Source organism: Nipponia nippon, unplaced genomic scaffold, assembly GCF_047370975.1.
Source record: "Nipponia nippon isolate SJK-2023a ecotype South Korea unplaced genomic scaffold, ASM4737097v1 scaffold_1, whole genome shotgun sequence".
NCBI classification, from domain to species: Eukaryota; Metazoa; Chordata; class Aves; order Pelecaniformes; family Threskiornithidae; genus Nipponia; species Nipponia nippon.
The window spans coordinates 158,481,847-158,494,056 of record NW_028262290.1 but is presented as its reverse complement, the minus strand read 5'-3'; positions in this window follow the sequence as shown (position 1 = coordinate 158,494,056).

Sequence of the window (12,210 nt, the reverse complement as noted above, 5' to 3'; positions counted from 1 at the left end):
TTCTCAGATCTTCCAAGCTATGTAATCACTCCAGCAAAAAGATTAACAGGAGGTCAGTTTTGAATTAGTGTTTTAGCAGAGTTCAGCTGTGATCTTCCTTATTTTTTGTGTATATGTAACTAAATTCAGCACCTGCGGTGTGACTGCAGTCCTCTAGCCACGTCATATGCACACCAGAAAGAAAGCCTGCCTGGATTGCTTCTTTAGTCTTCTTCTGGAAGGAGTCACCAACTGGAAGGAGGGGTAAGTCAGCTTGATGCCACTGTGATGGTAAAAGCTGCCACTTCAATGTGGATAACACTTACCATTAGCAAGTCAATGGAACATCTTTCTTGGCGAGCTTTATAACTTGGAGGTGAAACGTTCTGGATCCAGCTCCTATTTTCCTATATTCATCCACTGGAAAGTGTTCTGATCCACCAAAATTAAGACAGCAATATCCATTTAGTATAGCAGAGAATATAGCACAACCCTCTATTACATCCAATACTTAAATTTCAGGTAAACTTGTTTAAAATTAGACCAATGTAAAGGGATCTACTCCAGATCAACATAAGCGTAAGCGTAGAACTGGAGCTTAAGCTGAAGGCCTCCAGGTCCTTCTTTCTGGATTGCTATAGCTGTTCTACAGCTCTACACCTACTCTCAATCTGGCAGACATGATTGAAGTAGCCTACATAGACAAAAAAAGTGTTTCCCCTTTGCCAGCAGTTACTGCCAACATTTAAGCAGGCAAATATTGGGTAATCCCTATGACTCTGCTGATGTTCTGGCACATCTCTGCTTGGAAAACAGACCGGTCAGCATGTGAGCAGAACGATTTCTGCTGTAACAAAAAACCAAGTTATTTGCAAAGCACTTCTTATAACAGATGTTGTAAAGAAAAGGTTAGTAGGTCAACAGATGAAAATGTGAAAGCATTTCTTGTACAGCGTTTTCCAACCTCCTACACAGTCTACTTTTGAAACTAAATGGCATTTATCCCTGGGGAACTTTCTTACTACATTCTAGAGCTTGAGAAATACATATTTTCTGTTACTAATCATTTTTGCCTTTCCTTGAATTTCCACCCTCTGTTCTTCTTGCATTAGTCATGTCCTCATACAATGTTTACCTGGCGATTTTTGTATTAAATATTTTTGGGACAGTCTGGGACACCCACTGTCTATTCTAATCTGATGCAACTGCTTGTGGTGTTCAGAGAAGATGAGCACCATGCTGAGTGCAGAAGACAGCCATCCTAGATCAAATCAAAGATCTAGCTAGCCCAGCATCTGCTCTCCAGAATATTTTCCCAGCTTCTAGCAACTTCTAGTTTAGGAACTTTATGAACAGAAATGTTGTCTTCATATTTCGTATAGTTATTTTATACATACATTTCTTCTAGTTATTTGTTTTATCCCTTTCTCTGTCCTTGTAAACAACATACGGTTGTAGGTTGCAGATTTTAGATTCTGTAGTAGAAAACCAAAACAAGTAATTTTTTTACTGTTATGCAAGTGGAGTCTCATCATCTGTAGTTATTTCACGCCTAATGAAAAGAACAAGGCTATGCTTAATTATATTCAGATTTCCAAAAAACATTTAGGTTCTTCAGGTTTGGATATTGGTGATTCAGTAGACAGCTTCTTTCCCTAAGTCATTAAAAACATTGCCTCAGCATGTGGATATTGCTGGAGGCATCAGCCTTAATATTGAATAAAAACACACAGTTCTCAGCACTTTGAGACTTTAAAAAAGAATGAATCCAGCCCGAGTATTGCTACTTCTGCTTTCCTCAACCTGCATGGCTGAAATGATCTTATTGATGGTCACTTAAATGCTCATTTTTTGTCCTCAGCTGCCACAAATACTTGCTTTATTTGACGATTGCCCTGTTCCATCCAATAGGAAGCCGTACATGAGGACACTGCACAGAGCCGTACTTGGAGCCAAATTACTACATCTATTAAGACCTCACCCCACACTCAATTTTATGACTTCGGCACTGGCTCTAATTACTGAATGGATTGAACAAGCTAAGCACTCTAGCAACCTGTTATTAAGAGTACCTGAAAACACAGCTGAGTCTAGCTATTAGAGGTGTGACCAACTTTGTTTTGGAAAAAAAAATCTAAATGAGAGCAACTCCTCCCCTTCCATCCAGTCTCACCTGACCTCTGCTGATCTGTCACACCCTTAATCTTTGTAGATGAGTAAGATGAAACTACAGAGGAAACCATGAGTTATATGTGATTCAGTACCAGGTTAATAGGAGAACAGGAGGGTGTCGGTGTTCCTTTGCTAGTGTGCACTGCACAGCAGCTCCTCTCTTCCGTCACTACACTGGCCGTGCTTGCTAGTTAGCCTTGGAGCTGGTTCTGGTAATAGAAAACACACCTGTACGAGCCCATCCTCTCGAGCACACGCTGCTGGTAAGTGGTTGATACAGGAGCTTCTGCAGAGTGGGCAGGAAATGAGTTTCCTTAGCCAGGGCTTGCACTGCCATTGACTGTGGGGGCTCTCGTTGCAGTGGTGTCAGCACATCAGCCCAGCACGGGCCAATAAAACCCTCCTGCTCTCCTAAGTATTTGATTCTTGCAAAAATAGGTCATCTAGGAATACAGACTGCCAAAGGCACACACGGAAAAATAAACAACTTTTGGATGTGCGTGGCAGAATGGGGAAATATCCTAAAAACCAGGACCCGTAATTCAGTGGGAGAAATAATCCTGCTACCCCAGGATTCCAATTGCCGCACTGAAGTCAGTGTGAATACGGCCAATGACTTCAATGTGTACAGGATTGAACTCCTGGGACTTAGTTCTGCAAGGCATCCAGCACTCCCGTACGGTGCGGAGAGCACTGGCTTTCCTGTAGAAGCTCAAGAGTTTTGAAGAGTCTGAAACGAAAACAAAACTGCTAGTGCAGATATGTCCTGAAAATGAAAGACCTGCAAAGACATGGATGCAATACATGAGTTAATTACTTCTCACCTGCTTTCAACAGATACATAAATTACTGGTTTCACTGATTACAAGATTGCAAGAGCACAGTTAAAGGTGAGATAGCACCTCTATCCAGAATCTCTTTGGACTAATAAAAGATAAAGATAACAAGGGAAGTACAAATCTATAACTTTTTTCAATTAAACAAAACAAACTTGATCCTTTTTGTTGATATCATTTTAATATGGAGTCTATTGTTTAAACACCTAAACATTTGAAATTGAACTGATGACCTGCATTAAGGCCTAAACTCACCATTTTCTATTAATTTAAAGTAAATACAAATTATGGTCAAGCAGTCCATGTTTGCCGCTGAAGGCGAAAAGGAAAACCATTTTGCTGGGGCCACCAGCAGGGAAACCCATGGAAGTAGAGCTTGCTGTAGCCATGACCAGTTTTTGGAAATGGCAGCATTGCCTACAAGCACAGTGTATTCAGTCTGCTCCAATTTAGTACTAACTAAATTAAACTAACTAGTAATGAACTAGTTTATTTAAAGTTGGAAATCTCTCCTGTGCTGGTAGTTTAAGGAGCAAAGATTGTTTTCTCAGCTTCAGACAGCTGAGGGGCTGCCACCATAGGTCCCGGAGCATAAATAAGCCCAGCTTGATTCAAGGTAAGAGTGCAAACAAGTGTTATATGTCTACCTTGCTCTCTCCAGGGCTCCTTTAGGAGCCTGATCATGACAGCTGACCCTGCACACCGTCATCAGAGCCTGTAGAGGCTATTGGAGCGGCCTTCACACAGCCGTGACGCAGATAATCTGCTGCTGAACTGGAGGGAGCCATGGATTTGACAGATGTTCATGCAACACTCTGCTTGAATCAATACAGCGTACTGGTCCAAAGTCAACTTTTCACGTAGTAAATAAACTGAGGTCAGTGCATCCCCAGCCTGGTTAATCCGCAATCCAGACAAGCCATGCGTAGATAACTGAGAATTGATTTCCACATTGAAATGGTAGACAAATGACTACAAACTGGCCATTCAATTTATGATCTACAAGAATAAAAAAAACACGTTTTAATTATTATCAGTGATAAACAATTTTTTTTTTTTTTACAAAAAAATCACAAAAAGATCCAAAACAAAAGATAATGAAGTGGCTTATTTAAGGCATGGCTTCTTGTTTGCTGATTTGAAAAGCGAAGCAGTGCTACTAAGACAGATAAAGAAGCCTGAGCTGTCTCTCGGAACAGCACATCCAGCATAACTTGACACAGATTAAGGGGTGAGCAGAGAAAAGTGCATTTAAACCAGCTTTGGATCCCCCCCTTTTCAGTCTTCTCAGGAGACGAAATAATGTCTGGTGGCATTATCAGAGGGACTAAATGGGGAAAGGAAACAGTAAATCAGTTTGAAAAAGCTATGGCTCAGGCAGTTTGGAGAAAAAAAAGAAAAAATTGTGGTTACCAGCAGAAGAGGTCACTAGCAACACTGATACAGTAGCTAATCCGGTCACAGATATTAAGGTTTGCTGTATTTTCTCTTCTTCTTTAGTTAAGTGTTGATATCTACTCCATGGGACTGTGGGCCTAGGAAGGAGAGAAGTTTTATGTGTGTTAGTTTGGAATAACGAACCAAATTTTGGTTTTTGTCCTCTTGAGCAGTTGAGTCAGTGGACCTGTTCCTAATAGCTGTCCAGAGGAGGATAAAGCTGTGTTTGCTTTCTTGATGTACTACGCAATAAACTATAAAGGAACTGCAACAGGCGAGTCAATCAGGATTTTAGCTACTGGAAACAAATCTTTGTAAGAGACCTGAACCAAAAATTTCATACCTCAGTACAAATTCAATTGTTCCCAAAAAGTAGGATTGATCAACCATGCAGCTGCGGGCTGGCGCACAAGACTTCGTAGAGCATTCATTCAGTTCAGTATTACTCTGGGCAGTAAAAAAGCCTTTGCGGCGGTTTTGCTAAACATCATTAACTCAAGCCTAGGTCCAAATTATTTTACTAATGCTTGGTTTAAGCAGAAGATCTTCTCATCCAGCCATTTCTCTAGGGCAAAAGGCCAACCGTGCTTCCACTGATCACAAATAGTCTCTGTTCTCCTTGCACTTCTGCAAGTCTTTTTTTCATGCTGAAGAGTAGCCTTTCAAAAAGACTGAGTAAAGTTGTTTGATGGACACTATTACATAAAATTACGGTTTTAATTGTTTTTCAGTTGGTTTGTATCCGTTCCTGAAGAACAGTTTATTGCAAAAGCAATGACACACCCCACTGCTTGGGAAGAGTTGAAGACAAGCTACTATGCAAGACAAGCTACTATGTTTGCTCCTCACGAGGAGTGTGTTTGCTGAACCACCTTCTCCCAGTCCTTGTTCTCTCTATCCCCTGGGAAAGATATTGATGGACATACTTCATCTTCAACATGAAATAGCAGCGGGCTTTATTTCTACGGAGAATACAGGTATGTTATGCAGACAGGAACATTAAAGACATGCCAATAATTCTTACAGTATTTATCATACTGTTCTCTCAAACATCAGTTGAATTAATAGTTATCTGTAAAATGTACAGCTAGTCTAGACTAAAACAGTTATACCAGATACGGTAAGTCTTTAAAAAAATTGTAAATTTCCTTTTTCATTCAACAGAGTTTTTCATGAATGAATCTTTTGGAACAAACCCAGGTTTTTGCTTTTCCCATTGAAATTTATTGGTAAAGGGTATTTCCTAATACAAAGAAAAATGTTAATGACCTCCCTCAGCAAATTAGGTTGTGGACTTTAAACATGCGTTTAAAAATTTCAAGTGCATATTTAACTTTTGCTTGTGGGGAAAGTCATTGGACAGTTAGGCATTTCTGCTTGGCTGCCAATCCAAATACCAGATATCCATGACAAAATTTCTCTTGTGAATGGACAAGACTTGGCTTTAGCAGATCCAGGTAGGTCAGTAGAAGCATGAAAGGACCATTCCTTCCCCAACCTCATGAAAGCTTCTCTGCTACTTAAATGAGTCTTCAGTAATACCCCAAGACCAAGCACCAGGACAAATTCTGCTTGCCCAACTCAGATAAGCAGTAAAGTCAATGAAATACATATATAATCCAGGTTAGAAAGCTTTGTCCAAATCTTTAGGCAAAACCAGATGGAAGTATTCAGAAAACACGGTGATGGTGGGATAAAGGTCTGATGGAGAGTGAGAAATGTCCTAGGCTACTCACACACATATCACCAGCGTCACTAAATGCTTCACCCAGAGAAAAGGCAGGACTTGAAGGAGGAACTAATTTCCATGGGTGGCTGCCAGATGAGGATTAGGTGCCGCTGTACTATTACTACAGATTGTTTACACACAAGAAGCAGGAAAAACGCTGTAGAGAAATAGGATTGGTAATACTAATCTCAAAATCACAAGGAAGACTGTCTGTATATATTTAGCATGTTAACCACTACCAAGTTGGGGAAGGGAAGTGGTACCATTTTTAGCCTGCTTTCTTAATGAAAAAAGGTTTATCCAGCCTTGCTGCCTTGTCTAGTATTCGCTTTCCTACTTATCCTATATCTTTAAAACCATGGAACAATTTTAACCTGATTTTACAACTGCATAAATGTCACTAAGCAAATAAAGTTCAAGCTGTTTTCAGAATGAAGGTAGCAAGGAAAAACACAGAATCATATGTGCTTTTTTATAAAGTCCAGTTACGTGTGACTGAGGGAAATACTGGACATGAGCTTACAAGAATCTGAAAAGGAGCTTACAAAGACCCCAACAACAAGAAAATTTACAGTCAGTTTGCCATCAGTTGACAGGCGTGAGCTCATAGGAAACTATTCAGCACAACCCTTGTGAAATGGCTTGGTGGTGAACTGAAGTGAGACGCTTTCCAAGCAGGGGAGGCAAAACAGGCGGTGGTACGACTGACCTCAGCAGGCTCCATCCCTCTGGAGCTGCTTGTTCACACTCACCACGCCATTTGTAGGGATGGATGAAAAGTGGATTAGATCGAAGAAGGGATACAGCCTAAAACAGCAAGGCAAACTGTGTTACCTGGCTCACGGCCCCGTTCTGCTTCACAGAATGATTACACAGGGAGATCCGCAAGCACGCTGCGGGGACTGGCAGCAGGAATAACTATGCAGGAGCAGAGAGAGGGCTGACTATGCGGTCAACGAATGCTTGCTCGGAGACAATCTGAGCTTCAATACACATGTTGTAAAGGCAGACAAAATTCTGAGACCTGCCTTAAAGGACGAGGAGGAGTGGAGCAGTGGATGGCTACGCTGTGGTAATAAAAGGCTTAAAACAGAATGGGAAATTTTACTCAGTCTGAGGGATGCTTTGCACCACAATTAGTATCAATGAACCCAGTGGAACTAATGATGAAGTAAGATACCAGACAGTGTAAGAGCATCAGAGTTTGGCCCTACAGAAGTGAAACTCTAAATTATTCCTATTTATTTTTTGAAGACAAGAATAAATAGCTGAACGCTGAAGAAATATAGTGAGAATTTCAAACAAGACAAATAATCATTCATAAAGTAAAAGTCTCATATATTAAAGTGTTTTCTTAGGCTTACAGACAGACACTTGTTCCCATAAGGCATGTGTGAAGCAATGGCACTTTGAGACTATGCAATTCTTTCAAGACTAGGCAGGATAAATCAGTTCACGATAAGCTCCGGGCTTTCATAGCTACAGCTACACAGAAGCTGAACTAGGGTCAGGTCTACACAACAGCTCAACAGTGGAGTTCAATTTCACTTTTCCTTATGTCACAATCATTTTTATCAACCTCTGTACAAAGAAAGGCTGAATTACCTCCTAACAGCCTCTTCCGTTCTAAGTCTTCGTTACAATCTGTTCATATGTGTGTAGATCTTTATAGTGTGCTTTGTAGCTTAGCTAATGATAATGCATGCAATAGTCACCTGGTAAGGTTTATACAAGGTATTTATTACATATACAAACACACCTTCCATGAGCACCACAAGCTTGAAATTTTCAAAACAGTGTCAGGAATTTGGACCTCTTAATGTTCACTTAGGAAATCTCTACGTCTGTGGAAAACTCACCCTTGATGTCCAAAGACAGGCTGGTAAATAAATGCCTTGTTTTTCCCAGTGGAAGATAAGCACTTTTGAACATGAAGTCAGTGAATAAGGCAGCTTCCCCCTTCATGGCTGTAATCACAAGACCTCCCAACTGGAAAATATAGTCCATCTGTAATTAGAAATAGGGACATGACAGTTATTTATACTAAATCCACTTTATACAGTCTGACCATAGGGAGTGGCCTTGCAGTTATAATTTTTATTTAAGCCTTTACATTGCTGGGCTGGTGTAAAAGGCCATTTATGTCAATAGGAATCCGGCCCTCTTTGTCTTCTGTGCGTTGAAGGATAATATTGCAAATATTTACCCAATTAGACAGCTCCACCCGAGTATGAACAAACAAAAACAACTGCTCATAGCATTCCAGAGAAAAAACACAGCACAAGAACAAAGATTTCCACATGCAAACACAGGCAACCAGCTAACCACAAAGCAGCAAAACCAGCAGATTCTTACATGTTAAAAAATACAGGCAAGTTCTCTTTGATATCCACAAATCTTTCTGCTGCTGATTCAGAAGCAGGGGATAGATGCCTGCCTGATTTTTCCAGCTGAGATTCCTCCAGTGAATGTGAGAAAATTAAATACATATTCAGTTGAATAGATGCCAAGGCTGGCTGATGAGAAGACTGATAGCTTCTCAGATGGGATGCAGAGACTTTTTAGCTTCTCAGATGGGGAACACAAAGCCATTACATCTTGAGGCATTTTGTATTTGTTTCTTCTGTTTCCTCCGACGGGGTTATCATTCTTTATTCCTTGTGTTTGTTTCTCACTTGCTGGATGTGAGACATAAGAAACTAGTAATACCCAAGAGGTTAATGCCTCTTTGCCATGAGGTCTTTTTGCAATCACAGTTTCTGAGCCTCTGCAATAGACACAAAGGCACCAATCTCATCTTTACAAATGTCACGAACGCCTGACCTTGTGAGGCAATACACAAACCAGCCTGACCAAACAGTGAAACCTGGGTGAGTTCTGCACCTATAAACCATTCTGTGTGATAACAGAGTAGAAACATATCATTGCCTTCTGACCTCAAAGCTTGGCTCTATCTTACTTTGCTTACTTCTGAATGAAGAAAGCAGAAGCTTTCGCTGCAGTCAGAGGAGAGGAACGGGCACGTCCCAAGGCCAGTCCAGACAAACTGGGATCTCAGCAGCCCTCTGGAGGTACTATTTCCCCCTGCTCTCTCCAAGGGCAACTGAAAGCAACGGCTACTGGCTTTGGCACCTCCATTACGTGTGTTAATCTGAGCAAACTGAGCGGGGACAGTGCATGTTCCTAAACCGTGCACATTGTTCCCCTATGTGTTTTGAACTCCTTCGGCACTGTGCATAAGCAACATCCCAAAATAAGCCTGAATAAGCAAGCGAAGATGGCAGCGTGCAGCTCAGATCATTAACAAGATGAAATTTGCAGAATCCTAACCTAGTATTTGATTTAAAACTAATCTGTTAGCAGCATCTGTAAAAATAGTAAAATTTACTGTGGCATATTTAAAGCTGTTGTATAAGGTCTAATCCTGCATTACAGTGATAGCAAGAGTTAGCTTTATACATATTTTACGTTAGCATATAACTCGTACAATTTAGCACATAATGACATCCTTTGGGTTTGCATGCAAGTGGCCTGATCTCATTATTACAAGTGTGTCCTTTTATGAATAAAAGCTGAAGGGTTTGGCTTTAAGTAAATACAGTTTTCAGAATAACCTAGCCTCAGCAGCTTCTAAAGTATCGCACCAGGCAAAGTTGTAGGCTTCCCATACGCTGCATGTCTTTAACTTAAAGTTCAGCTTGGCGATCTTAAAACACACCTAACAGCAATTCTTACCACCTAGGTATAGTGAACTGCATTTAAGAATACTGATGTAATCACTGAAATGGGAATCTTAAGATTTTGCCTGAAAAGTGGCCACATTTACACTGCTAATCAAGATGCAACATGGGAGCCACACTTTGATGCCACATCACACCCTCGTACACGCGCACATTCTCTCTCCGATGTTGTTTTTCCTCTGCGTTGGTCTTCCTGCTTGCGTTGGGAGCGTTGCACTGGAAAGCTTTTCCCAATGTCCTGTTCAAAACCAAGACTGTTCTCTGAATATAGGACTCTACAGCACGATGGAAGAAAAAATCATTATGAGATTAGCTCTACATATTCACCGCTCTCAAGATGGCAGCCTGGTAGAGGCAGTGGCAGTACTCAGGCACCTCCTCTGACCTCTTTCATGCAGTCATAACATTGTCCTGGAAGATGAGCAATAGATGTCTTAAAGTACTTGCTTTTAAAAAGCAATTTGAATTGGGCAGAATCATCCTATGTCACAAGCTCTGGAAGAAAGTGTTTCCCATATGATAGCAACAGCTCTATAGCTCCCGGCCACTGTGCTCCAGAGTTTAATGGACATGAAGACGTACAGATATAACCGGAGTGTGTGACATTGAGTCTGTTCTCGGTAGCCACAGCTCTGCTATTTATAGGTATTACCGCAGTAAGGACAGGGAAGGAAGGGGCAGAGCAGAGAATTGCTCATCTGATTTAGGCCTTGGCTATGTCATCAGACATCGAGGCTGCAGCTAGCTCTCCTAGACGGGAACAGTCCTGCTACCTGACATAGTGAGAAGAGTTTGGAAAACGAGGATGCTGTGAAGTTCCTTCCTCTCCTGTGTAACTACTCGTTCCGAGCTGAATAGCTACAGGAGAGTGTCACTACACACCTCCCGCACTGTAGCATGATGAAGTCTAAAGCTTTAAGCATGTACTGGGGGAGTAACTCCTTTGCGGTGGCTTCATGGTTAACCCTACAAACTGGCACATGAATTCCAGAAGCATCTTCCTCAGGCACATATGACAAGCGTGAGGGGGAAGGTTGCCATCATGAGCGGTCAAAAAGTGCTGGAACTGTGTACCACGAGAAGAGGGCTGTAAGGGGAACTTAGTTCACATTGCAATCCTTGAGGAAATTTCCTTTTTATCCTACATGGGAATGACCAAGTCCCAGGTTGCCAAACAAGCGAAAAACATTTGAGCTTACAATCAGCTATGGACGTGCTTGCACATACACCCTGGAGGAACCCTTTTACGAAACCTGATGTTGTGTAAGGATCGGCGATAGAAATGTACTTAGTTTTCTTCTTCATGCAAGTAGTGTTTCCATCAAGAAATAAATGCATATAAAAGACAATGTTCCTTATGGGCTTTTTTTATGACGATACGTCTGTTTATTTCACCTATTCTTTAGACTACCATGACTTCGACTACTATTATAAGAAACTGGCCACCCCCTCATATGACAATTGACTAGCTACTCATTTACAAAGGCATTATAGCCAATAATTTCACTTTCAAGGAAACCCACTCCTTAAAGTGCCCTGCTTTTTATGTCACAGCTAATGTAAAAAAAAAAAAAAAAGGATCGAAACACCACTTCTAATTAGTATCTTCAAAGATCTGGAGGTATTATAAATAAATGTATAAATGTAAATATAGCAAGACCAGAATTCCAACAGGTTTTAATCATACCTGGATAGAACAGCTTGCCTCAGTAACACTGCTCATATCAGCCTCAAAAACCTACTAATATCAAAGAAGTAATTTTTTCAACAACAATGTAACCAGCAAACAGTATTTTTTCACAATGAAGTTTAAAGCAAATCACCATCTTGGATATGAAGTATGAACTCATTGAGGTCGCTGCTACATAAATATGCAGAACGATGGCGATGAATGAAGTCGAAACCGAGACAAAGACGCTGTCTTTGTGTCAGGACAGAGGTTCATTGACAGTGACACAGTACCCACAGCTGCATGTGGGATGTCAATTAACTAATTACCTGATAGTTGTTACATGAATTTATAGACACTTGAAGACTGCAGCCTACATATAATTGTTCTTTCTGTTTTGTTCCGGTAAAAAAAGCAGCTAGAGAAATGTTGGCAACTAAACAAAAAAACTTCAATTAACATTTGTCATATACCCACTATGATATTATTAGCTACACAAAGATAGAGCTTTCTTAGGATATTTTAGGGTTTAATTTCCGTGCTCAGACTCCAGCTATAGTTTCTCACCCTCAGATTATGTAAAAACAGCCGAGTTTTTAGGTTCTGCTCACTGTGGATGACTCACATTGTTATATACTAATCACCAAC